Below are 27964 nucleotides of genomic sequence, written 5' to 3'. Positions count from 1 at the left end.
TCACTAAGTTAACGCTATCAGTGATGCGTACGCGTACATGACGCGACGCGTCGATGGGCAAAAAGAGCAAAAGGACGCGCACGCGTCAGAGATGCGCACGCGTGGAAAGTGAACACTGTGCTCACTTTGAGAACACAACGTTCCCGTGGAAGCAGCAACCAAGTGACATTTTGATCCATTTCTTCAAAGGCCAAAAAGCCCACTCCAAGTACTGGAAGCCATAATTGGAAAGTGTATAAATAGCTAGGAATTTGACTTCAATAAAAAGCTCTCTTTTAGTTTTCTTTTAGAATTTTAGAATAGGGATCAGATCTAAATTTTCTTTTCCGTTTTGTTTTCTCTCTTCTGCAACTTTTATTTTCCGTTCTTGGGTCTTGAAGTTGGATTGAAGAATTCTGATGAATCTCTTCATCCGAGTGTCATCTTTTACTTTTTCTTTCACAGTTCTAGGAATTTGAGATCTGATCTTAGGTTTCTATTTTCTTCTGCAATTTCTTTTCTGTTTTGTTAAGAGAGCAATTGAGATCTAGATTTCCTTCCTGTTTTGTCATTCTATTGCAATTGTAAATTTCTTTTTTAAGATTTTAAAGTTGATCTAAGTTTTCATTCTATTTTTTTTACTCTTCTGCAAATTTCCGATTTCTGTTTTGATAACTGAACCCTGATTTAAATTTCTTCATCTGAGAGTTCTTTATTTTACTGCACTTTACATTTTCTAGTTCTGTTTCAATATCCAGCACCGAAATCCCTTTATTCTTTATGCAATTTAAGTTTCTTGTTAATTTAGATTCAGCAATTTAAATTACTTGCACTTTAGGCTTCAGCTATTTACCTTTCTTGCAATTTAAGTTTCAGCTCTTTTAATTTCTTGCACTTTAAGTTTCTGCAATTTAAGATTCTGCCCAAATTTACTTTCTCCATTTTATTTTCATGCAATTTAAATTCTATTAATCAAGATTTCACCAAATTCAACAAATATTTGCTTAACTAAATTCATTACCATACTAAAGTTGCTCAATCCATCAATCCCTGTGGGATCGACCTCACTCTTGTGAGTTATTACTACTTGATGCGACCCGGTACACTTGCCGGTGAGGTTGTGTGGAATCGTTTTTCCCTCATCAGGTGTGGCCTCAGCTTCCATAGTAAGGGCCTCTTCCCTTAGATTTACTTCAGTGTTTCTCGGAAGAGTGTTGGAGGGTTCCTCAGGTATCCTCTTGCTCAACTAACTAACTTGTATCTCCAAATTTCGAATGGAATACCTAGTCTCTGCCATGAAACTATGAGTGGTCTTGGAGAGGTTAGAGACTATTGTAGCCAGGTTAGAGAGGCTCTGTGTAGGCGTCTCCATCTGCTGCTGAGAGGGGTGGAACTGTCTGTTATTGAACTGGTTTTGATTGGTTCCACCCTGATTGATGTTGAAGTCTTGTTGAGGCCTCTACTGATATCTCCACCCATAGTTAGGGTGATTCCTCCATCCCTGATTAAAAGTGTTTGAAATGGGATTATTATTGGGATTTCTAGAGGAATTTTTCATGTAGTTCACTTCTTCCAAGATGGGCCAAGCATTGTTACCAGCGTCCTCTTTGTAGGATGTCTCTTGAGTTGCAACAACTGAAACTTGCATCCCACTTAGGTGTTGTAAGATAATGTTAATCTTCTGGGACATCAACTTGTTCTACACCAAAATGGCTTCCAATATATCCACCTCTATGACTCCTCTCTTCTGAGTAGTTCTAGTGTTCACAGGGTTTCTCTCAGAAGAGTACATATATTAGTTGTTTACAACCATCTCAATGAGCTCCTACGCCTCCTCAGGCGTCTTCTTCATGTGGAGTGAGCCACCAGCAGAGTGATCCAATGATATATTGGACAGCTCAGAGAGGCCATCAAAGAAGATCACCAACATGGTCCACTCTGAGATCATGTTGGGAAGGCATCTTCTGATCAGTTGCTTGTACCTCTCCTAGGCTTTATAGTGGGACTCTACCTCTTTCTATCTAAACGTCTGGACTTCCACCCTAAGCTTACTCAGCTTCTGAGGTGGAAAGAACTTGGTGAGAAATTTATTGATCACCTTTTCCCATGTATCTAGGCTCTCATTAGGCTGAGAATCCAGCCAAAGCTTTACTCTATCCCTTACAGCAAAAGGAAAAAGCATGAGCTTGTAAATCTCTAGGTTCACTCAATTTGTCTTGACAGTATCACAGATCTGCGAAAAATCAGATATGAATTTGTTGGGTTTCTCCTGCAGGAGTCCATGAAACTGACAATTCTGTTACACCAGAGTGACCAGTTCAGGCTTAAGCTTGAAATTGTTGGCACCTATGGCAGGTATGGATATGCTGCGCCCATAGAAGTCAAATGTGGGTGCAGTGTAAGAGCCAAAGACCTTCCTTGTGTCTCCTCCAGCGTTTGGATTAGCTACCATAGTTGTATCTTCAACTTCTTTCTCAAAAGATTCCGTGACATTCCCTCTGGCTCTGCAAGGTTGAGCTTGTTACAACCGCCGCCTCAAGGTCCTCTCAGGTTCATGATCAGGATCAAGAAAGGGGTTCTTTATCCCTGTTCCTACTCATAAACAATCAAGAAGCAAATGAAGAAAAGAAAAGGTAGGGGTCTCTATGTCAGAGTATAAAGAACTCCCTATGAGATACTATAATAAAGATATCAAATGAGATAGAGTATTGAATAAAAAGAATTGAAAATAAGGATGGGAAAATTAATTCAAGGAGTTTTCAAAAATAAAGAAAAGAAAGAGGATAAAAAGTTTTCAAAAAAAGAAAGTAAAAGAACAATTAAGGAGACACCACATGTAAATTTAAAATAGGATAATTAACTAACATGATTTGAAAATAAAGATGGGAGATTTGATTTGAAAATTTTTGAAGATTTAGAGAGAGAAAAAGTCAAATAAGTATTTTGAAATTCAAACTTGAAAAAAAGAAAAACTAAAGAAACACCAAACTTAAAATTTAAATTTTAAATTAAAGATAAGATAATGTAAAAAAATTTGAAAATCAAGTAAAAGACAGGATAAAGAAAAACAAGATAAGCAAGATATGATTAAAGAAAATTAAATTAACCAAAAAGATCACTAGCGGCACACCAAACTTTAAAATTTAAATCAAGATAAAAAAAGACTCAAGAATTTTCGAAAATTTAAAAGAAAAGGTTTTTTTTTCAAAAATTTAAAAAGAAAATAGAAACACTAAAAAGACAGCAAACTTGAAATTTGAATTAAGTAAAAAGAAGGTAGCAAAAATTCCGAAAATCAAAGGAAAAAGATAAACAAGAAAGAAATCAGAATTTTCAAGAAAGCAAACAAGATCAGATTCGAAAATCAAGAACAAGAGAAATAATTAACCAAAACTACTTAGAAACACCAAACTTAAAATTTGAAACAAAGTTCGAAAAAGAAAAATATGCCTAAGATTAATTTTCAAAAAAAAAATTTAAGAAAATAAACAAGAGAAGATTCAAAAATTCAAAAGGAAAAACGATTAATATGAAAAACTAGTAAAAGTACCTAATCTAAGCAACAAGACAACTAGTAGTTGTCAATCACGAACAATCCCCGACAACAGCGCCAAAAACTTGGTGCGCAAAACTAAAACTCGCACAACTTCACTGGCAAGTGCATCGGGTCGTCCAAGTAATACCTCAGGTGAGTGAGGGTCGATCCCACGAGGATTGATCAAGCAATAGTTATCTTGCTAGACTTAGTTAGGCAAATAGAAAAAGAGTTGTTGTTGAATTCGCGTAAAGCAAAATAATAAAGAAAATAAAGAAAGAAATTAAAGGTTTGGTAAAGAGATAATGTATAGTAGCAGTTAAGGCTTTGGAGATGTTTATCGTTCTGGATTAAAACGTCTTACCAACCACTTTAACAATGAAGGATTCATTCTATGGCAAATCATAAGTGACTAAAGCCAACTCTCATAATGAATTAATCTCTACTAATCTTACTGAAATGCCACAAACATGGTCAATTCTTTCAGATCAGAAGGTGATGTTCAGAAAACCAGTTTAGTGCCACAAAAACCTTAATTACCCGAAGCTGACAGGATTTCATGTCACATATCCCAATCAAGCGCAGGTAACCCTCAGTTTAGGAGGAGTGTTTCCTACATGTTGCTCAAGCGAGATAGCTCTCTCGAGAATTATAAGAGCTCGTGTAGAATAGGGGTCATACTCTCGTTCCACCTAGATTCATAAGATTGAGAATGGAAATCACACCTTAGAACTGAATCAAACATTAATTAAAGGCGAAGAATAATGATCTTAATCCATAGAAATAAACAGAGCTCCTAATTCATAAAGAAAACAGAGTTCTCAAAAATAGATAATGGGGAAGATCGTCCTAAATATCATTGATCTTCTCATATATATACTAATCTAATAGTTTCTAGACCTAAAAAGATATTAATTCTAATTAAAAATTACAAAAAGAAAATAAAATAAGCCTCAGAGGTACCAAATCCACTTGGAGGCCCACTTGAGGAGTGATTTGGGCTGAGGACTAGAATTCAGTGTCAGTGTGGGAGTTGAACACCCATAAGAGGTGAAATGATGATGGCTCTGTCCTGCTTCTAGTGTTCAACGCTGGGTTTTGGCATTCAGCGCCCCGGGTCTGCTCCTTCTTGGGCATTTGAACGCCAAGCTTCACGTTTAACGCCAGATTTGACAGCCATTCCAGAAAAAAAGTATAGACTATTATATATAGTTAGAAAGCTCTGAAAGTTAGCCTTCTAACGCTGTTAAGGTCACTTCAATTGGACCTCTATAGCTCAGGTTTATGATTGTTGGAGTGCAAGGAGGTCAGGATTGACAACATCTTCTATCCTTTCTTTGCTGTTGCACAGAACTTTGCCAAATTCGCCCAAAATTCACCTAAAATCATAAAAATAACACAAGAACTCAAAGTAGCATCCAAAGATGAATTTTGCACTAAAACATAGTAAAACTTAATAAAATCTAACTAAAAACACTATAAAAACAAAGGGAAAAAGAGTATAAGATGCTAACGCATCAGGTAGCTTATAAATAGACCTTAGCTTCATTAGTTACACACACCATTCTAAGGGGAGTCTTCCAACTCTTCCACCTTCATTCTTATATATTTTGAAGTTTTCTTTTTAGTTATGAATATCTAACTCTCTTCAATTGGGAAGGAGAGTGATGCACGGAAAACTTGTCTTGCAACAAATTTCCTTCGGCAAGTGTACCGAATTTGTCGTCAAGTAAAAACTCACAATAGAGTGAGGTCGAATCCCACAAGGATTGATTGATCAAGCAACTTTAATTAGAGGAATGTTCTAGTTGAGCGAATCCAGAATTTGAGTTGAGAATTGCAGAAAATAAAATGGCGGGAAGGAAATGGACAGAAAAGTAAATGCTAGAATTAAAGAGCTGAAAGTAAATGACTGAAAATAAATTACAGAATTGTAAATGGGAATGAGGGAATTGCTCATAAAAGTAAATAACAGAAATTAAAGAGAATGGGTAAGATCAGAAATGGGGAGTTCATTGGGCTTAGGAGATGTTGCATTCTCCAGATCCATTTCATTTTCATCTCTTCCTCAATCAATGCACTCACTGATCTCCTTGGCAATCTTAAGTGATTGACTTACAATTTCTTGTAATTCAATCTCTCAAATCTTTATCAAAAGCCAATTCCTTGGTCAATTGCTCATGAGAAGAGATGAAGTATGGTCACTGATTATACCACATGCATTTCCCAAACCAAGTGTTGAGAGGATTTTAGTCACATATCCATCCAAACCCAATTTGGTCCAGCATGAGAAAGCATTTCTAGCTTGATCTCTTCATTCCTCTTTCAAGGTTCAGAAGAGATCCAAGTATGAATAGCTTCTTTTCTAAGATAACTACCCAATTGGATGAAGATCGAAAGCTCTCAAGTAAAATCAAGAGAAAAGATAGAGGAAGAATAATGAAAACTAGTATTGATCCATCAAATTACAACAGAGCTCCCTAACCCAATGAAAGGGGTTTAGTTGTTCATAGCTCTGGAAAATGAAAACAAAGATGGAGAATACATGACAAAAACTAGAAGTGTAGAGAAAGTAAATACAGAGAGTAGTTCTATGCCAAGAGGCTCCCTCTATTTTCCAACTCCCAAAATAATTCAATGCTACTCCTATATATACTACTCTTCTGTTCTTCTAGTTGATTCTTCAAGTCTTGGGCCTTTGGATCTTGAGTTTGAAGCAGTTCTCTTCTTCATTGGGCTTAGCTTTTACTTGCAGAGAGAAAGTATGAAGTGGGTAGGGACTTTGGCTCAGGAAGTTAGTGGTGTTAACGTTTAGTGAAAATATGGGTTCGAGAACGTTAGTGACAATCACCTTTTTCACTAACGTTCCTCACCAAAGTTAAAAGCCATGTTAACTTCATCATTAGTGGCACAAACGTTGCCACTAACGTTGCCCCTTTTATCCTTCGCACACGTTATTGGGACTCAACATTCCCAATAACGTTGAGAAATCTCCACCTTCCCTACGTTAGAGTCCACGTTAACTTAGTTAACGTGGCTCTTTTAACGTAGGCTTGCCAACCTTCGAGAACGTTAGTGACACTTACCATTGTCACTAACGTTCCAAATTGCCCCTATTTTTCACGTTAGAGTCCACGTTAACTAGGTTAATGTGGCCTCTAACGTGGCCTTGCTAGCCATCTCCAACGTTAGTGACAAAGTTGAGTGTCACTAATGTTGGCTCATCATTCCCTTATCCACGTTAGCTTCCACGTTAACTAAGTTAACGTGGGAGTTAACGTGGCTCATGGTGGCATGTGTGGCTCCTTCCAACGTTAGTGACAATGTTGGGTGTCACTAACGTTGGCGATCACCTTCCTTCTTCACGTTAGCTTCCACGTTAACTAAGTTAACGTGGGAGTCAACGTGGCTTATTGGGGGTTTGTGTGCTTCCAACGTTAGTGACAATGTTGGATGTCACTAATGTTGTAGACCATCTTGTTTCTTCACGTTAGCTTCCACGTTAACTAGGTTAACGTGGGAGTTAACGTGGCTTAATGTGCTTTGGCCAACGTTAGTGACAATGTTGAGTGTCACTAACGTTGGCTCCCCCCTTTCTTCTTAACGTTAGAGGCCACGTTAACTAAGTTAACGTGGACTCTAATGTGATCACTCATGATCTTGGTCCAACGTTAGTGATAATGTTAAGTGTCACTAACGTTGGCTCCATTTCTTTACTTCCACGTTAGAGTTCACGTTAACTTAGTTAACGTGACTCTTAACGTGGGCAATGATGGCTTCGAGAGCATTATTGGCAATCACTTTTCTCATTAACTTTGCAAGTTACTCCCATTCCACGTTAGTGTTAACGTTAGTGTAACTAACGTAGCCACTAATATGGTTCTTCTTTGCTTCCTTTGTCCTGAAATCAAGCAATAAAGTGCATCAAAGTTCTAGTCCAAGTCATGGGAAATGCAACATCCAATTTGTCCTTAAATTCATGCAAAATCCTCATGAAATCAGGTGAAGTGTACAATGTATGCTTGAATCAAGATGTAAGTGAATATCTACCCAAAACTAGCTTATTTCCTAAGGAAATGCATGAAACTACACTAAAAATAGTAAAGAAAAGGTCAGTGAAACTGGCCAAAATGCCCTAGCATCACAACACCAAACTTAAAGCTTGCTTGTCCTTAAGCAAGTACTGGAACAAGAGAATGATGAAATGAATGCTAAGAGAAATGAGTCATTCTTGTGGAAGTCATGTCCCTGGTTTTATGGTGGTTTCATGCCTAGAAACTTAGGTTCATTCCTGGCTTTCAGACCTTTATCATGTCCTAGAACACTCACTTTGATTGCATCCCATGAGACTTTTATTCATTGATCCTTTTGTTGTTATTTCAGGACTTATTTGTGTTCTTAGGCTAAGTGTTCTGTAAGGGGGCAACTCTTTAAAATAAGCTTTCAGCCAATACTCCCGAACCAGTTAGTTCAAGGTACTAGGTGTTGAAGCACCCCTAAGGACTTACTTGCTCAAGTCTCTCCCCCATACATACACACCACAGGCACATAGTGTATGTATTTTCTTTTCTTGAGACCTTGGTGTCCAGCACCTCTTTGGGTTACTAAATGCTCTGTAGTGAGGGTTACTCTTGATAGTGGACTTTCAGCTGATAATCCTGGGTTAGTTAACCCAAGTTACCAAGTGATAAGGCACCCCTAAGAGCTTATTCATCCAAGTAGATCCCTCACACAGGAGCACCACAGACACATGTCTCAAGATTAAAACCATTGGTGCCTAGCCTTATTGCTTACTCTTTTTCTTTTATTTTTCAACCTTTGTTGTTCTTTTCCTTTTTCTTATTAGGATCTTTTTATTTAACCAGTCTCATGGGGTGTGTCTCAAGCATAGTATTCCTGACAGATAGTTGTCTTCCCACCTTATGGTTGAACCAACTTAGCTAACTTATGACCGTTCCATAAACTCATGAACTTACTCTATAGTATGAACTCCTCTCTGGTCTTTAAAACACTCATTCTCTTTTCATTTGATTTAAAGGGACAAACATACAAGTAGGCAAAGTAAAGATGCAGTGACATAGAGACTAGCAATCATAGACCTCTTTAACTCAAAAACTTAAAAGACGAAATTTAAAAAGGTTTAAACTGAAATGGAAGCAAGTTCTATTTCATACAAGATCTTCCTTATTTAAAACATAGAGAAAGATGGACCAAAGAAGGAACTCCACCACCTTTTACTCTTGTGGATGTCCATGCTCTCCTTCTTGATTGCTTGTGCTCCCACTTCCCTTGCCTTTTCCAAGCAGCTTCTTCCAGAAACCACCATCTTCCATCTTCTTCTTGAGTGTTTCATTTTGCTGTTTCATCTTCCTCTCCTCTTGTTCTACAAAATCTTTTTGGACCTCATCATATGTAGGGATGGCATAGTGTAGATGATGCATATTACTGGACATGTAGTTCAACTTGGCTTGAGTGTTAACGTTGAACTCCTCCCGATGTAGTTGCCGTCCTTCATTAAGTACAGTGAACTCATTGAATGCTTTCATCTGGGCTATTTGTCGCTGATTGAGTTCCTGCACATGCTTATCTTGACGTTCTTGCCTCTCAGTAACTTGGTGGATGGTTTGAGTGAGCTGGGAGTATTGTTCCTATTGCTGCTCCATTTGTTGTTTCCTCCACTCCTCTTGTTGGCTCATCCAGTTCAATATTTGCTCTTGTCCTTCCATATGTCTCATCCCCAAATCTTCAATAGCTCTTAGAAGGTGATTCATATTCAAATCGGCTGGGTAAGGATGCTCTCCCTGTTGATATTCTTCCTGATGAGACTCCTCTTGGTGAGCTCCTTCCTTTGCTTTTAGTTTTCCTATTTGTGGCCTTCTTTGTTGCTGAGCAGGTGTAGTATAGGCCATACGCTGGGTTGTCATTAGCCTCCCTGGGTTAACCCAGTCTGGATTGCTATCTTCAAAGACCACCTTGGCATTTGTGCACAATCGGAGAATGGTGCTGGGGTACCAAAGCCTGGCACCTGCTTCAAGCTTCTCAGCTGAATCTTGAATTCCCTCAGCTATAGTTCATGCACGTTGATTTCTCTACCTTGTACTAGGCAATGTACCATAGTTGCTCGATTAATATTTACCTCTGAATTATTTGCAGCTGGGAGAATAGATCTCCTCACGAGTTCAAACCACCCCTTGGCTTATGGGCTAAGGTCTCCCCTCTTGATGAACCGGGGTCTCCCATCTCCATACCTCTCCCAGTCAGTTGCTATAACACAGATGTCAGTCACTATCTCAGTGAGCTCATCATTGTCTTGGCTTTTACTTATCCTTGCATGATAGCTAGGCTCATCAAAGTGTGGTGATTTCAGGTGAAGAGTTCTTATTATAGCATTTAGGCTGAAGTCTACCTCCTTTCCTCTTACATAGCTTTTGAAGGTTGGGGCCCTGGTTTTGTCTTCTCTGACCACATTTGCGTAGAACTCTTTGATGAGGTTTGCATTGATCTTCCCCTCTGGATTGGTGTGCAATTGCCACCCTCTTTCTTCAATCTTCTCCCGAATCTGTGGGCATTCGTCTTCATTGATTTGGAAGGTTAACTCGGGCAGTATCTTTTTGAGCTTTATCCGCTCAAATTCTCGTTCATGGAAGGCAGTCTTGAATCTCTTCTCGTCGAAGGAAATGTTCTCCATTGGTTCCTTCCTCTTTTGCCTCTTGGAGCTTGATGATGCCATGAATGAAGTTAAAGCGAAAAGGGTGTAGTGAAGGGAAGAGATGTGGGATTTAGAGAGTGGGAAGTTGAAGAATTGGTTGCTGTAAGGTGAAGTGCAAGGGGTATGAATTTCGAATGTGGAGATGATGTGGATTTGATTCACTTATATAGAGAAGTGATGAAGTGATGAAAGGTGTAGATTGATGGGGTTGGTGTATGATGAACGGATGGGATTTTGTATGGAGTAAGCACGAGGATTCTCAACTTTATGATGGAGTTGGTTCACTTTCCAAGTTTGTTCTTCCTCCAATGTTGCATGGCAACCATTCCTAATGCATTCCCCCTTGAGGCACGTGTGTAGTACCCTCTTCATGAAGTGGCCGAACCTTTCCCATTAAATTGTCCAATCAATCTCTTTCAATGCTCCTTTCCTTTCCCTATAAAGATCAAAATAGAAAAGTCAGAAATATCACAAAAAGAAATCAATCTAAATTTTTACGGCTAGAATAATAAAGAGAAGAAAAGATTTTGTTTATTCATGAACTCCAACTAACTAACTAACTGTGTATCCTTATATGCACATTGGTGGCACCATGGGGTGACACCAAACTTAGTTTGGAGCACTGTGATGAAAAATTCTGTTCAAAGCTCCAAGACTAGCATGCTCTCTGTTGCATTCATGCTTTCTTGATACGCTTTGAACACCAAACTTGTTCTTCACTATATACTGCAATATAAGGACTTCACTAGGTTTGGGTTGGAATTCATGAATATTGACTTATTCACTTGTAAAAGCTAATAAAACATGGGTTGCCTCCCATGAAGCGCTTCTTTAGTGTCACTAGCTTGACGTTTTTCCTTCATCAGGGAGGTTGATAATGCTTCAAGTCCTCCCCTCTTGCCTTGGATTTATATCCATTGGTTGTATCAATGATCTCTACATGTTCCAAGGAGAGGACTCTGTTGATAGTGAAGACCTTAGGCAACTGAGATGGTACAGTGGGGAGATTAGGGGGGATATCTGGGAAGTAAGCTGAGATCACTTTATCTCCTGGAGAGAAGTCTTCCGTAGGGATTTTCTTGTTCCTCCACCCCCTTGGTACCTTCTTCTTTGTCCCTTTTGATGCTGCCTTACTCTTGGCGACTTCATCTTCTAAGGGAATTTTGTTGTTGTCTTCACATGCCTCTGGTGGTTTAGGTTCCTCCAGCTTCTCCTTGAGCTGTGACAATTGTTGTTTGCCTTGGTCATCAATCAGTGAGGTTCTCAGATTTGTTGGTTGTGCTTCAGTGCTTGTTTCCTCTGTCAGCATCTCATTATGATCATTGCTTGGTTCTTTGTTTTCTTGGTCAGCTTCATGTGAGAGTTTGAAGACATTGAAGCTGAGTTGTTCATCATGGATCCTCAATATTAGCTCCCCTCGATCCACATCTATGAGTGCTCTGGCTATAGCTAGGAATGGTCTTCCCAATATGATTGGGTGAGTGTGACTCTCTTCCATGTCTAAGATGACAAAGTCTGTGGCAAGAAAGTATTTCCCCACTTTCTCTAACCAGCAAGTGCACTGGGTCGTCCAAGTAATACCTTACGTGAGTAAGGGTCGAATCCCACGGAGATTGTTGGTATGAAGCAAGCTATGGTCACCTTGTAAATCTCAGTCAGGCAGATATAAATTGATAATGATGTTTTCGAATAATAAATAATAGAATAGGGATAGAGGTACTTATGTAAATCATTGGTAGGAATTTCAGATAAGCGAATGGAGATGCTTTTCGTTCCTCTGAACCTCTGCTTTCCTGCTATCTTCATCCAATCAGTCTTACTCCTTTCCATGGCTAGCTTTATGTGATACATCACCACTGTCATTGGCTACTTTCGGTCATCTCTCGGGAAAATGATCCAATGCCCTGTCACGGCACGGCTAATCGTCTAGAGGCATCATCCTTGCCAATGGCTTCATCTTATCCTCTCAGTGAATAATATGCTCACGCACCCTGTCACGGCACGGCTATTCATCTGTCGGTTCTCGATCATTCTGGAATAGGATTTACTATCCTTTTGCGTCTGTCACTAATGCCCTATAATCGCGAGTTTGGAGCTCGTCACAGTCATTCATTCATTGAATCCTACTCGGAATACCACAGACAAGGTTTAGACCTTCCGGATTCTCTTGAATGCTGCCATCATTCTAGCTTACGCCACGAAGATTCTGGTTAGGAGATCTAAGAGATATTCATTCTAGCTTATTTCATGTAGAACGGAGGTGTTTGTCAGGCACGTGTTCATAGGGGAGAATGGTGATGAGCGTCACACATAATCATCACCTTCATCACGTTCTTGGGTGCGAATGGATATCTTAGAAGTGAAATAAGATGAATTGAATAGAAAACAGTAGTACTTTGCATTAATCTTTGAGGAACAGCAGAGCTCCTCACCTTAATCTATGGAGTGTAGAAACTCTACCGTTAAAAATACATAAGTGAAAGGTCCAGGCATGGCCGAGATGGCCAGCCCCCTAAAGCGTGATCAATAGTCTCCTAAGATGAATAATGGATTAAAACTGAGACCAAAGATACCTAATACAATAGTAAAAGGTCCTATTTATAATAAACTAGCTACTAGGGTTTACATGAGTAAGTAATTGATGCATAAATCCACTTCCTGGGCCCACTTGGTGTGTGTTTGGGCTGAGCTTGAGTGTTGCACGTGTAGAGGTCCTTCTTGGAGTTGAACGCCAGCTTTTGTGCCAGTTTGGGCTTTCAACTCTGGTTTTGGCTCCTTTTCTGGCGCTAGACGCCAGATTTGGGTAGAAAGCTGGCGTTGAACGCCAGTTTACGTCGTCTATTCTTGGCCAAAGTATGGACTATTATATATTTCTGGAAAGCCCTAGATGTCTACTTTTCAACGAAATTAGAAGAGCGCCATTTCGAGTTCTGTAGCTCCAGAAAATCCACTTTGAGTGCAGGGAGGTCAGAATCCAACAGCATCAGCAGTCCTTCTTCAACCTCTGAATCTGATTTTTGCTCAAGTCCCTCAATTTCAGTCAGAAAATACCTGAAATCACATAAAAACACACAAACTCATAGTAAAGTCCAGAAATCTGAATTTAACATAAAAACTAATGAAAACATCTCTAAAAGTAACTAGATCCTACTAAAAACAAACTAAAAACAATGTCAAAAAGCGTATAAATTATCCGCTCATCACAACACCAAACTTAAATTGTTGCTTGTCCCCAATCAACTGAAAATCAAATAGGATAAAAAGAAGAGAATATGCTATAAATTCCAAACTATCAATGAAACATAGCTTCAATCATATGAGCGGGACTTATAGCTTTTTGCCTCTTGAATAGTTTTGGCATCTCACTTTATCCATTGAGGTTCAGAATGATTGGCATCTATAGGAACTTCAGATTTCGAATAGTGATATTGATTCTCCTAGTTCAGTATGATGATTCTTGAACACAGCTTCTTTATGAGTCTTGGCCGTGGCACTAAGCACTTTGTTTTCCAGTATTACTACCGGATACATAAATGCCACAGACACATAATTGGGTGAACCTTTTCAAATTGTGACTCAGCTTTGCTAAAGTCCCCAATTAGAGGTGTCCAGGGTTCTTAAGCAGACTCTTTTTTTTTGCTTTGGACCTTGACTTTAACCGCTCAGTCTCAAGTTTTCACTTGACACCTACACGCCACAAGCACATGGTTAGGGACAGCTTGGTTTAGCCGCTTAGACCAGGATTCTATTCCTTTAGGCCCTCCTATCCACTGATGCTCAAAGCCTTGGGATCCTTTTTATTTCCCTTGCCTTTTGGTTTTAAGTGTTATTGGCTTTTTCTTTCTATTTTTTTTTTCGCCTACCTTTTTTTTTTTTTGCAAGCTTTGTTCTTTGCTGCTTTTTCTTGCTTCAAGAATCATTTTTATGATTTTTTTAGATTATCAAATAACATGTCTCCTATTCATCATTCTTTCAAGAGCCAACATATTTAACATTCTTAAACAACAACTTCAAAAGACATATGCACTGTTCAAGCATACATTCAGAAAACAAGAAGCATTGTCACCACATCAATATAATTAAGCTAAGTTCAAGGATAAATTCGAAACTCATGTATTTCTTGTTCTTTTGATTTAAAACATTTTTTTTAAGAGAGGTGATGGATTCATAGGACATTCATAACTTTAAGACATAGTTACTACTATTGATGATCATGTAATGAAGACACAAACATAGATAAGCACATATCATAGAAAATGAAAAACAGAAGAAATAAGAACAAGGAATGAATCCACCTTAGTGATGGTGGCGTTTCCTTCTTGAGGAAGCAATGATGTCCTTGAGCTCTTCTATGTCTCTTCCTTGTCTTTGTTGCTCCTCCCTCATTGCTTTTTGATCTTCTCTTATTTCATGAAGCATGATGGAGTGCTCTTGATGTTCCACCCTTAGTTGCTTCCAATAATTATGTGGAAGAAAATGTATCCCCTGAGGTATCTCAGGGATCTCTTGATTTGCAGTCAAATGTTCTACCACTGAGCTATAGACCCTTGATGGAAGCTTTTGTCTTCCCTTTCCTCTTTCTAGAGGTTTCTCTGGCCTTAGGTGCCATCAATGGTTATGGAAAAAACAAAAAAAGCTATGCTTTTTACCACACCAAACTTAGAATGTTGCTCGCCCTCGAGCAAAAGAAGAAGGAATAGAAGAAGAAGAAGATATGGAGGAGATGGAGGGATGTGTGTATGGATGTGAGTGGTGGATGTGAGTGGTGGGTGGGAATCCTGTGAGATTCATAGATCCTGAGATGATCCTGTGGGTCCACAGATCCTGAGATGATCCTGTGGGGTCCACAGATCTTGAGGTGTCAAGGCATTTACATCCCTGCACCAATTTAGGCATGCAAAATGCCCTTGCACACAACTCTGGGCGTTTAGCGCCAGGTTGGTGCCCATTTTGGGCGTTCAACGCCCATTTGTTGCCATTTCTGGCGTTGAACACCAAAACCATGCTTGTTCTGGGTGTTCAGCGCCAGGATGTTGCCCATTTTGGGCGTTCAGCGCCAGAACCATGTTCTGTTCTGGCATTTGAACGCCAGGCAGATGCTCCTCCAGGGTGTGATTTTTCTTCTGCTGTTTTTGATTCCGTTTTCAATTTTTATATTTATTTTGTGACTCCACATGATCATGAACCTACAAAGACATATAACTAAGAAAAATATAGTTAGATAAATAAAAATTGGGTTGCCTCCCAACAAGCGCTTCTTTAATGTCAATAGCTTGACAGTGGGCTCTCATGGAGCCTCACAGATGTGCAGAGCTTTGTTGAGACTCTCCAACACCAAACTTAGAGTTTGGATATGGGAGTTCAACACCAAACTTAGAGTTTGGTTGTGGCCTCCCAACACTAAACTTAGAGTTTGACTGTGGGGGCTCTGGTTGACTCTGCTTTAAGAGAAGCTTTTTCTGCTTCCTCTCCATGGTTGCAGAGGGAGATCCTTGAGTTTTAAACACAAGGGAGTCCTCATTCCATTGAAGGACTATTTCACCTCTGTCAACATCAATCACAGCTCTTGCTGTGGCCAGGAAAGGTCTTCCTAGGATGATGGATTCATCCTCTTCCTTTCCAGTATCCAGGACTATGAAATCAGCAGGGATGTAAAGGCCTTCAACCTTTACTAATACGTCCTCTACTTGTCCATATGCCTATTTTCTCGAATTGTCTGCCATCTCTAGTGAGATTTAGCAGCTTGCACCCCATAGATTCCCAGTTTCTCTATTACAGAGAGGGGCATGAGGTTTATTCCTGAACCAAGGTCACACAGAGCCTTAAAGATCATGGTGCCTATGGTACAAGGTATTATGAACTTTCCAGGATCCTGTCTCTTCTGAGGCAATGTCAGTTGATCCAGATCACTTAGTTCATTGATGAACAAGGGAGGTTCAACTTCCCAAGTATCAATGCCAAATAATTTGGTATTCAGCTTCATGATTGCACCAAGAAACTTGACAGTTTGCTCTTCAGTAACATCCTCATTCTCTTCAGAAGAGGAATACTCATCAGAGCTCATGAAGGGCATAAGGAGGTTCAATGGAATCTCTATCGTCTCTAGATGAGCCTCAGAGTCCCTTGGTTCCTCAGAGGGAAGCTCCTTATTGATCACTGAACGTCCCAGGAGGTCTTCCTCCTTGGGATTCACGTCCTCCACTCCCCTTGTAGGTTTGGCCATGGTGCTTATGTCAATGGCCTTGCACTCTCCTTTTGGGTTCTCTTCTGTATTGCTTGGGAGAGTACTGGGAGGGATTTCAGTGATCCTTTTACTCAGCTGGCCCACTTGTACTTCCAAATTTCTAATGGAAGATCTTGTTTCATTCATGAAACTTACAGTGGCCTTAGACAGATCAGAGACTAAGTTTGCCAGATTAGAAGTATTTTGTTCAGAGTTCTCTGTCTGTTGCTGAGTGGATGATGGAAAAGGTTTGCTGTTGCTAAACCTGTTTCTTCCACCATTATTAAAGCCTTGTTGAGGCTTTTGATCCTTCCATGAGAAATTTGGATGATTTCTCCATGATGAGTTATAGGTGTTTCCATAAGGTTCACCTAAGTAATTCACCTCTGCTATTGCAGGGTTCTCAGGATCATAAGCTTCTTCTTCATGAGAAGCCTCTTGAGTACTGTTGGATGCAGCTTGCATTCCATGCAGACTCTGAGAGATCATATTGACTTGCTGAGTCAATATTTTATTCTGAGCCAATATGGCATTCAGAGTATCAACTTCAAGAACTCCCTTCTTCATAGGCGTCCCATTACTCACAGGATTCCTTTCAGAAGTGTACATGAACTGGTTATTAGCAACCATGTCAATGAGTTCTTGAGCTTCTGCAGGCGTTTTCTTTAGGTGAATGGATCCACCTGCAGAAGTGTCCAGTGACATTTTTGATAGCTCAGATAAACCATCATAGAATATATCCAGGATGGTCCATTCTGAAAGCATGTCAGAAGGACACTTTTTGGTCAACTGTTTGTATCTTTCCCAAGCATCATAGAGGGATTCACCTTCTTTCTGTCTGAAGGTTTGAACATCAGCTCTAAGCTTGCTCAGCTTTTGAGGAGGAAAGTACTTGGCTAAGAAAGCCGTGACCAGCTTATCCCAAGAGTTCAGGCTGTCTTTGGGTTGAGAATCCAACCATAATCTAGCTCTGTCTCTTACAGCAAAAGGGAAAAGCATGAGCCTGTAGACTTCAGGATCTACTCCATTAGTCTTAACAGTATCACATATCTGCAAGAATTCAGTTAAGAACTGAAAAGGATCTTCAGATGGAAGTCCATGAAACTTGCAGTTCTGCTGCATCAGAGAAACTAATTGAGGTTTCAGCTCAAAGTTGTTTGCTCCAATGGCAGGAATCGAGATGCTTCTTCCATGTAAATTGGAATTAGGTGCAGTAAAGTCACCAAGCATCTTCCTTACATTATTATTATTTTCGGCTGCCATCTCCTCTTCCTGTTCGAAAATTTCTGAAAGGTTATCTCTGGATTGTTGTATTTTAGCTTCTCTTAATTTTCTCTTCAGAGTCCTTTCAGGTTCTGGATCTGCTTCCACAAGAATGTTCTTATCCTTGCTCCTGCTCATATGACAATGTAGAAGGCACAGAAAAATAATAATAATAATAGAGATCCTTTATACCACAGTATAGGGATCCCTGTGTGAGTAGAAGAAGAGGGGGAGACAAAGAATGTAATATAATGGAAGAAACACAACTGTGAGGATGGCAGAGATGTGAGATGAGATGTTAGGATATGAATGAATAAATAGAATAAGATGGGGGAGGGATAATTTTCGAAAAATATTTTTGAAAAAGAGTTAGTGATTTTTGAAAATAGTTTTTGAAAAATGTTAGTAATTTTCGAAAATTTTTGAAATCAAAAAATAAAAAATAAAAATAATTAGTTAATTAAAAAGAAATTTTGAAAAAGAGGGAAGATATTTTCGAAAATTAGAGAGAGAGAGTTGGTTAGGTAGTTTTGAAAAAGTTAAGAAACAAACAAAAAGTTAGTTAGTTAGTTGAAACAAATTTTGAAAAGATAAGAAGTTAGGAAGTTAGAAAAGATATTTTGAAAAGATATTTTTGAAAAAGATAAGATAAGAAGATATTTTTGAAAAGATATGATTGAAATTAGTTTTGAAAAAGATTTGATTTTTAAAATCACAATTAATGACTTGATTCACAAGAAATCACAAGATATGATTCTAGAACTTAAAGTTTGAATCTTTCTTAACAAGTAAGTAACAAACTTGAAATTTTTGAATCAAAACATTAATTGCTATTGTTATTTTCAAAAATTTGGTATAAAAATAAGAAAAATATTTTTGAAAAATATTTTTGGAATTTTCGAAAATAACTAAGAAATTTGAAAAAGATTTGATTTGTGAAAAAAGATTTTGAAAAAGATAAGATTTTCAAATTAAAAATTTGATTTGACTCATAAGAAACAACTTGATTTTAAAATTTTTGAAAAAGTCAACTCAAATTTTCGAATTTGATGAGAGAAAAGGGGAAAGATATTTTTTTGATTTTTGAATTTTTATGATGCAAGAGAAAAACACTAAAAAGATGCAATGCATGAAATTTTTTTTAGATCAAAACATGTGATGCATGCAAGAATGCTATGAATGTCAAGATGAACACCAAGAACACTATGAATGTCAAGATGAACATCATAGACACAATTTTGAAAAACTTTTATTGCAAAGAAAACATGCAAGACACCAAACTTAGAATTCTTTAATGCTTAGACACTAAGAATTCAAGAATTCATATGAAAAACAAGAAAAGACACAAAACATGAAAACATCAAGATCAAACAAGAAGACTTACCAAGAACAACTTGAAGATCATGAAGAACACTATGAATGCATGAAATTTTCGAAAAATGCAAGATGCACATGCAATTGACACCAAACTTATGATATGACTCAAGACTCAAACAAGAAACACAAAATATTTTTTTTATTTTTATGATTTTCTAATTTTTTTGGATTTTTATTTTATATTTTTCGAAAATTATTTAGAAGGAAAGAAAAATAAGGATTCCAAAATTTTAAATATGAATTCCAGGAATCTTGCCATGTTAGTCTAAAGCTTCAGTCCAGGAATTAGACATGGCTCACTAGCCAACCAAGCTTTCAATGAAAGCTCCAGTCCAAAACACTAGACATGGCCAATGGCCAGCCAAGCTTCAGCATGTAATTCTGACATGACACGCCTGACATACTCATTTCCAAAGGAATAGGACATGGCTTTACAGCCAGCCAGGCTTCAACGTGCTTCATGAAACACTAGAATTCATTCTTAAAAATTTTTGAATAAAATTTTTGAAAACATTTTTATATTATTTTCGAAAACAGATGAGAATATTTTAGAAATATTTTTTTTTGAAAAATTTTTGAAAAGAAAACAAAAAGAAAATTACCTAATCTGAGCAACAAGATGAACCGTCAGTTGTCCAAACTCGAACAATCCCCGGCAACGGCGCCAAAAACTTGGTGTTGTTGCCGGGATTGGGATCTCAGACGATTCTTGGCGCCAAACAGGAACAATTAAGTCCCCGGCAACGGCGCCAAAAACTTGGTGCACGAAATTGTGATGTCCAGGCTCAAACAACCCCTGGCAACGTGAGCAACTTGGTACGCGCAATCGTGATTACACTTTGATTATGTAAAATTCATGGCTCTTTCTTTCCCTGGCAATGGCGCCAAGAACATGGTGCCAATACCATGGTTCACAACTTCGATACAACTAACCAGCAAGTGCACTGGGTCGTCCAAGTAATACCTTACGTGAGTAAGGGTCGAATCCCACGGAGAGGATAACGCCTGCTCTACTTCCGACTTTGTTCGATGAGCCGTCGACGTAGAAGTTCCATTTTACGGGGTCCCCAAGATGTCTGTGTACTCTGCGACGAAGTCGGCCAAGTACTGGGATTTGATGGTGGTACAAGCTTTGTATTTGAGGTCGAATTCGGACAACTCGACCGCCTGATGAGCGGATAATTTATACACTTTTTGGCATTATTTTTACATAGTTTTTAGTATGATTTAGTTAGTTTTTAATATATTTTTATTAGTTTTTAAATAAAAATCACATTTCTATGCTTTACTATGAGTTTGTGTGTTTTTCTATGATTTCAGGTATTTTCTGACTGAAATTGAAGGACTTGAGCAAAAATCTGATTCAGAGGCTGAAGAAGGACTGCAGGTGCTGTTGGATTCTGACCTCCCTGCACTCAAATGACGTGCTTTCAATTGAGTTAGAAAGTAGACATCCAGGGCTTTCCAGCAATATATAATAGTCCATACTTTGCCCAGGATTAGACGACGCAAACTGGCGTTCAACGCCAGCTTTTTGCCCTATTCTGGCGTTAAACGCCAGAAACAAGTTGCAAAGCAGAGTTAAACACCAGAAACAAGTTACAAATTGGCGTTCAACTCCAAGGAAGACCTCTACATGTGAAAGCTTCAATGCTCAGCCCAAGCACATACCAAGTGGGCCCGGAAGTGAATTTTTGCATCATTTACTCATTTCTGTAAACCCTAGTTACTAGTTTAGTATAAAAACTACTTTTAGTGATTTATTTCATATCTCTGGAACACATTATGTAAGTTTTACGTTCTGAGTCCTCCATGAGAGGCTGGCCATTCGGCCATGTCTACCCTATCTTCACTTATGTATTTTCAACGGTAGAGTTTCTACACACCATAGATTAAGGTGTGGAGCTCTGCTATTCCTCATGAATTAATGCAAAGTACTATTTTTTTTCTATTCAACTCAAGCCTATTTCTTCTCTAAGATATTCATTCGCACACAAGAACATGATGAATGTGATGATTATGTGACACTCATCATCATTCTCACTTATGAACGCGTGCCTGACAAACACTTTCGTTCTACATGCAAACAAGCTTGAATGCATATCTCTTAGCCTCCTGATTTACGATCAGAGTCTTCGTGGTATAGGCTAGAATTATTGGCGACCATTCTTGAGATCCAAAAAGTCTAAACCTTGTCTGTGGTATTCCGAGTAGGATTTGGGAAGGGATGGCTGTGACGAGCTTCAAACTTGCGAGTGTTGGGCGTAGTGACAAACACAAAAGGATTACTGAATCCTATTCCAGCATGATCGAGAACCGACAGATGATTAGTCGTGCGGTGACAGCACATTTTGGACCATTTTCACTGAGAGGACAGGATGTAGCCATTGACAACGGTGATGCCCAGCATACAGCTTGCCATGGAAAGGAGTATGAAGGATTGGATGAAGACAGTTCGAAAGCAGAGGTTCAGAAGGAACAAAAGCATCTCCATATGCTTATCTGAAATTCTCACCAATGAATTACATAAGTATTTCTATCCCAATTTATATTTTAATTATATTTTAATTATTAAAACTCTATAACCATTTGAATCTGCCTGACTGAGATTTACAAGGTGACCATAGCTTGCTTCAAGCCGACAATCTCCGTGGGATCGACCCTTACTCACGTAAGGTTTATTACTTGGACGACCCAGTGCACTTGCTAGTTAGTTGTGCGAGATTGTGAAGAAGAACTAAGATTAAGAACGTGCGTATCAAGTTTTTAGCGCCGTTACCAAGGAATGAACGATCACGATTTCGTGCACCAAGTTTTTGGCACCGTTGCCGGGGATTGTTCGAGTTTGGACAACTGACGGTTCATCTTGTTGCTCAGATTAGGTAATTTTATTTTAATTTTAAGTTTTTATTTTTATTCTTTTTATTTTCGAAAAATCCAAAAAATTTTATAAAATCATAAAACCAAAAGTAATTTTGTGTTTCTTGTTTGAGTCTAGTGTCAAATTGTAAGTTTGGTGTTAATTGCATGCTTTTAATTTTTCTTTAAAATGTCGAAAACTCATGCATGTGTTCTTCATGATCTTCAAGTTGTTCTTGATGATCTTCTTTGTTTGATCTTTGCAATTTTATGTTTTGTGCATCTTTTCTTGTTTCTCATATGCATTTTCAATTTGTTAGTGTCTAAAGTTTGAAATTTCTAAGTTTGGTGTCTTGCATGTTTTTCTTTTCTTAAAAAATTTTCAAAAAAATAAGTTTTGATGTTCATCTTGATCTTCAAAGTGTTCTTGGTGTTCATCTTGACATTCAAAATGTTCTTGCATGCATTGTGTGTTTTGATTCATAATTTTCATGTTTTGAGTCTTTTGGTTGTTTTTCTCTTTCTTCATTAAAAAAATTCAAAAATAAAAAAATATCTTTCCCTTATTCTCTCATAAATTCTTGAAAATTTGGTTTGATTTAGTCAAAAAAGTTTTAAATTTAATTATTTCTTATGAGTCAAATCAAAATTTCAATTTAAAAAAATTCTATCTTTTTCAAATCTTTTTCAAAAATCAAATCTTTTTCAAATTTTCTTTCATAATTTCGAAATTTTCAAAATTTATTTTCAAAATATTTTTCTTATTTCTATTTCATATTTTCAAAATTAATGCTAACAATTAATGTGATTGATTCAAAAATTTTAAGTTTGTTACTTGCCTAGTAAGAAAGGCTCAATCTTTAAACTCTAGAATCATATCTTTTTAGTTTCTTGTTAGTCAAGAAATCAACTTTAATTTCAAAAATCAAATCTTTTTAAATTTCCTTTTCAAATCTTTTTCAAAATAAGTTTCAATCACATCTTTTTCAAAATCAATTTCAAAATCTTTTCTAACTTCTTATCTTTTCAAAATTGATTTTCAAATCCTTTTCAATTAATATTATCTTGTTTGATTCTTATCTCTTTCAAAACCACCTAACTAATTCTCTTTCTCTAATTTTCGAAAATCACTAACCTCTTTTCCAAAATTCCTTTTTAATTAACTGTTTGTTTTAAATTCTAATTTAATTTAATTTTTTTTTAAATTTTCAAATTTTAACTTTAATTTTAAATTAAAAACAAAAATATTTTTATTTTATTTTATTTAATTTTTGAATTCTTCCCTCTCTCATCTCCTTCTAATTATTTATTTATCTACTAACACTTCTCTTCTACTCAAAAATTTGAACCCATTCTTCTCCTCTGTGTTCAAATTTTTTTTTCTTCTTCTATTCTTCTCTTCTTATACTCACATAAGGAATCTCTATACTGTGACATAGAGGATTCCATATTTTTTTCTGTTCTCTTCTTTTTCATATGAGCAGGAACAAGGATAACAACATTCTTGTTGAAGCTAAGGGAAGCTAAAGCACAACTCTCTGGAGAAAATCTGACAGAAATTTTCGAAAAAGAAGGAGACATGGCCGAAACCAATAACAATGATGGAGGTGCAAGGCAGATGCTTGGTAACTTTACTGCACCAAATTCCAACTTCCATGGAAGAAGCATCTCAATCCCTGCCATTGGAGTAAATAATTTTGAGCTAAAGCCTCAATTAGTTTCTCTGATGCAACAGAATTGCAAGTTTTATGGACTTCCATCTGAAGATCCTTTTCAGTTCTTAACTGAATTCTTGCAAATTTGTGATACTGTTAAGACCAATGGGGTTGATCTCGAGGTCTACAGGCTTTTCCCGTTTGCTGTAAGAGACAGAGCTAGAATATGGTTGGACTCTCAACCTAAAGATATCCTGAACTCTTGGGATAAGCTGGTCACGGCTTTCTTAGCCAAGTTCTTTCCTCCTCAAAAGCTTAGCAAGCTTAGAGTGGATGTTTGTAACAACCCTGATTTTCGAGTACGTGAGATCTTTTCTGAAAGTACGGATTTCTTCGGAAGATCAGTAAAGGGAACACCTCTAATATATCATCAAGCATCTCAATCCTCATTGTCATTATGTCATCCTTAAGCTAGAACCTCCTCTGAGGCAAGCTCGATAATGCAATCGCGAAGAACCTAGTTTTTGAACCGCATCGGTTGGCAGTTTTGATTCTGATTTTTGTAAATAGTCTCTGTTTGACGAACCAGACTCGATTCATGAGAGGAGAGAGATAATAGTATAATATTATTATTATATTAGTATTAGAAAATTCTTGAATGATATCATAAGGTTACCTGGTCTGTTTTAGTTAAAAACTGAAAATCGGTTTAACCGGGTTTACAGTTTACTAGTACAGCTTAGCACCATCACTCTCTGATGACTTTGGCAATACTAAGGCCTCATTATTCATTTTTTATTCTCATAATAAATATGTTACTAGTGTCATTTATGCTAGTAGCTCAGAAAATAATTTTTAGAGATGTTTTTACGAGTGTTCCAATACACCTAGTTTTAGTAGTTGTACACCAGAGATATTTTAATATTATTTTAATCCACCTCCAAAGCCAACCAATCACAACTCACCCTACACGCCCCAAGACCTCCAAGGCTGTTTCATTTCATCATTTTGGCCGAAAATAACAAGGGAGAAAAGAGAGAAACTTTCATGAACACTTAATCTTCAAAGCTTGATTTCTTCTGAACTAAAACTCAAATCAAAATTCTGATTTCACCAAAATGATCCTCTCTTCTCCCTCTACATAACCATATAACATATCAAGGCTGGAAATAAGGTGAGATGGCTGTCTCCCTCCCTCTTCAATTCGGTTTTCAAGGAAACATGCTTAAACAAGTATTTTCTTGATGTTCTTCCTTAGATCTCTTGCTTAGCTTGACTTGTGGGCCAAAGATCTTTGATTTCCTGCACGTTTAAGGTGAGGATAACCTTCCTAAGATGCTACTGAAGTTCGTTTATTTGATGGTTTAGAGTTTTAAAGTTGTTCTTGATGTGTTTTAGGAGGAAAAAGTGCTTTAAGAACACTTCAAAGAGTAACCGGATTTGGAGCAACAAATCAAGGTAGGGTTTGACGAATTTAATCTTGATTGATTGTGTTTGAGTTGTGTGATTATGATATGGTTTGGCTGTGCTTGAAATTGATTGTTTATATGAGTGATTCTTGTTGAAAATTTGGTGAAAATTTGATGAAATTTGATGAAATTCAAGCTTTAAGTTCATGTTCTTGGAGCAGCTGGTAAACGAAACCCTAGGCCCTAAATTGGGGTTCAATTTGTGTTAAAATCATGTAGAAAAGATGGGGTTTTAGTGGCTGGGAATTTATTTTGAATTTTGGTAAAAATCAGTTGCTGAAAAACGGGTAAAAACATGAAGAACACTTTGAGTGTGGTGAAGAACATTGAAGAACACCTTTTAGATCTTAGAAAGGGCAAAGAAGTAAATATTTTGGTGTTTAAGGGGTTATTTTGTAATTTCTGAAAGTTAGGGTGGTTAGAGTAGAAATATTAAAAGTTACCGGGGTAAAAAGTTAATTTTAAAGGTTAAAAGGTAAAGGCAAGGTAATTTTCAAAAATTTAATAATAAAATAATAAATAATAATAAAATATTAAATAATAATATTTAATTAAAAATAATATTTTAATAAAAATAATAAAATAATACGAAAAAGGCAGTTTTCTGTAAAAGCTTTAGAAAGACAACTTTAAGTGCAGAATCTCATAATTACCTTCATAAAACACTTAGGGAGTGGTAATAACATGTTAGTGAAGCAAAGATAAATAAAAGATAAAAAGTTAAAGAAAAGATAAAAACCAAAGAAGAAGTCTGTAAAATTTTAACGACAGAAAAACAGACAGAGACTAGTGAACGAACTAGGGCAACTTAGTTAGTACTTGAGTTGCGACTAGGGATAGGTATAATACGAAAAGTTAAACTGTTTCAGTATATACTTAATGAACCTATACTTGGGACAGGCTAACTATTCATACCGAAATTTACATAAGCTTTAAATATATACGTTAAGCAGAGAAATCAGAGCAGAGTAGAGAAACACAAAAAACAGAGTAACCATAGTAAAGTAAATAGATAAAGAGAAAAAGAGTAATATAGATACAAATGAAAAGAGTAATCAGAGAAGAGAAAAGAGATACAAAGAACAGAGTAAAGAGATACAGAGAAAAGAGAAACCAGAACAGAGTAAAGAGATATAAAGAGAAGAGTAATATAATAAAGAGATATTTATATATATTAGTTGCTTGATGCAACCCAGAGCTATATATATATATATATATATATATATATATATATATATATATATATATGTTGCTTGTTGCAACCCAGAGCTATATTTATATATATATTAGTTGCTTGGTACAACCCAGAGCTATATTTATATATATATTAGTTGCTTGATGCAACCCAGAGCTATATTCAATATATATTAGTTGCTTGATGCAACCCAGAGCTATATTCAATATATATTAGTTGCTTAATGCAACCCAGAGCCTCTGTAGGGACACTAAGTTACCTACAGCCATTTTTCGCTTTCCCAGAGCAAAGCAGAGTATATATATATATTCCTGCAGTAAGTAGAGGCTCTCTCAAATGAGCGGCTATTATCATATGCGTATTTATTTAGGAACAGAAAATCGTATTCGAGAAATCGGGATTACTCGTGACCGATAAATGTCGGGATTGCGGGCAGCCAACCGACACATAAGCTCATGGCCTGCGCTAGGGCTAGATATGCATCATTCTTGTCTACGCATCATTCTCTATTGCATTCCTTTATGTGTGTGATCTACTTCTTTATGTTTGTCTGCTTGTATGCTATTTCTGTGTTTTATTTTCTTGTATTCTTTTGTTTGTGTTCTGCTTTCTGTTGTCTCTACTTTCTCTTTCTATCTTTATCTTCTGTTTACTACTTCGCTATATTATGTTATTCGTCTACTAATCGACCCCAAATAAATGAACGTAACTAATAACCCCGGCCCTACTAAAAACTCCCCAGTTCTTACTCCTTCTCTCTCCCTTCCCCCTTCAAATGGAAGTAAGAGTACCTTACCATAGTTCGCTGATGACCATTCGCAAGAAGAGGATTCTGCTCTAGATAGTCTTCTGAGTCTAGGGTGAATATCATTCTTTGTTTATATGTATATACTATGAGACCAGCCAACGTCTGCACCCCGTTCGTATGCGCACTTTAACCTAAATCCCGTGTACGAGACTCCTGTTGTGTGGCTACTTCATGAGGTACCAGAGAGACGTCCTGTGGAAAAGTCTGACCGTGTAGAGGAGTAGCAGATGATGTTCTATCTTTTGATGACGTTCCACCTGACTTGAGTTGTGAAGACTTAGAACGTAATTTCCCTCGCTTTAGAAGTTTAGAGGGACTAGGTGAGTATAGAGTCTAGGCTAGCCTAGGTGCCAGCTTAGAGACCTCTTGAACAGGTCAGGACCTGGGATGTTGTATGTATGTATATGTATATAGTTATTATCTAGCTATATCTAGGGGTGTTCTAACTAAAGGTCTATACTCTAATAAAGGCTGGATAACTGAATGTTGCTAGCTACTCGTGATGTATTTATGTGTGGTTGTTTATAACTGTTTTATCTGTTATTACTTGTGAATTGATCATGAGTGATTCTGCCTATTAATCCAAACGTTTTCAAAAAAAAAATACACCTCGCAAATTACGCTTTTAACAACGAATTAGGCTCATATTATAAATAATAGATATTAATTAGGAAGACAAATTGGTAGCGCTCAGTTTCCGGTATGATCTAGACATATTGAAAATTGGATCGTTACAATTCGGTATCAGAGCAGTTCGTTCCCAGTAGAGCCTGAGGAGTGGACTGACTATGCTTCATTGCATACTCTGTTGTGTGTCTCATGCGTATAGGATATCCCAGTGATATATGTTGCATGATTGTTTCTGTGTTTTCATTTTGGGAATGTTCACACT

At 37.3% G+C, this 27964-nt stretch overlaps 1 non-coding gene across 1 annotated transcript; it reads left to right on the top strand.

Moving 5' to 3' along the window:
- The first annotated feature begins 17205 nt into the window (after nt 1–17205).
- On the top strand, nt 17206–17313 carry LOC148556236 (small nucleolar RNA R71). The gene has a single exon (XR_015887838.1). It is a non-coding gene; the product is annotated as a small nucleolar RNA R71 (small nucleolar RNA).
- The last annotated feature ends 10651 nt before the right edge of the window (nt 17314–27964 follow it).

The sequence above is a fragment of the Arachis ipaensis genome, chromosome B6 (assembly GCF_059453495.1).
Source record: "Arachis ipaensis isolate K30076 ecotype BB chromosome B6, ASM5945349v1, whole genome shotgun sequence".
NCBI classification, from domain to species: Eukaryota; Viridiplantae; Streptophyta; class Magnoliopsida; order Fabales; family Fabaceae; genus Arachis; species Arachis ipaensis.
Note: the sequence above shows the minus strand (reverse complement) of the source record. Positions and strands in the feature narration are given on the sequence as shown.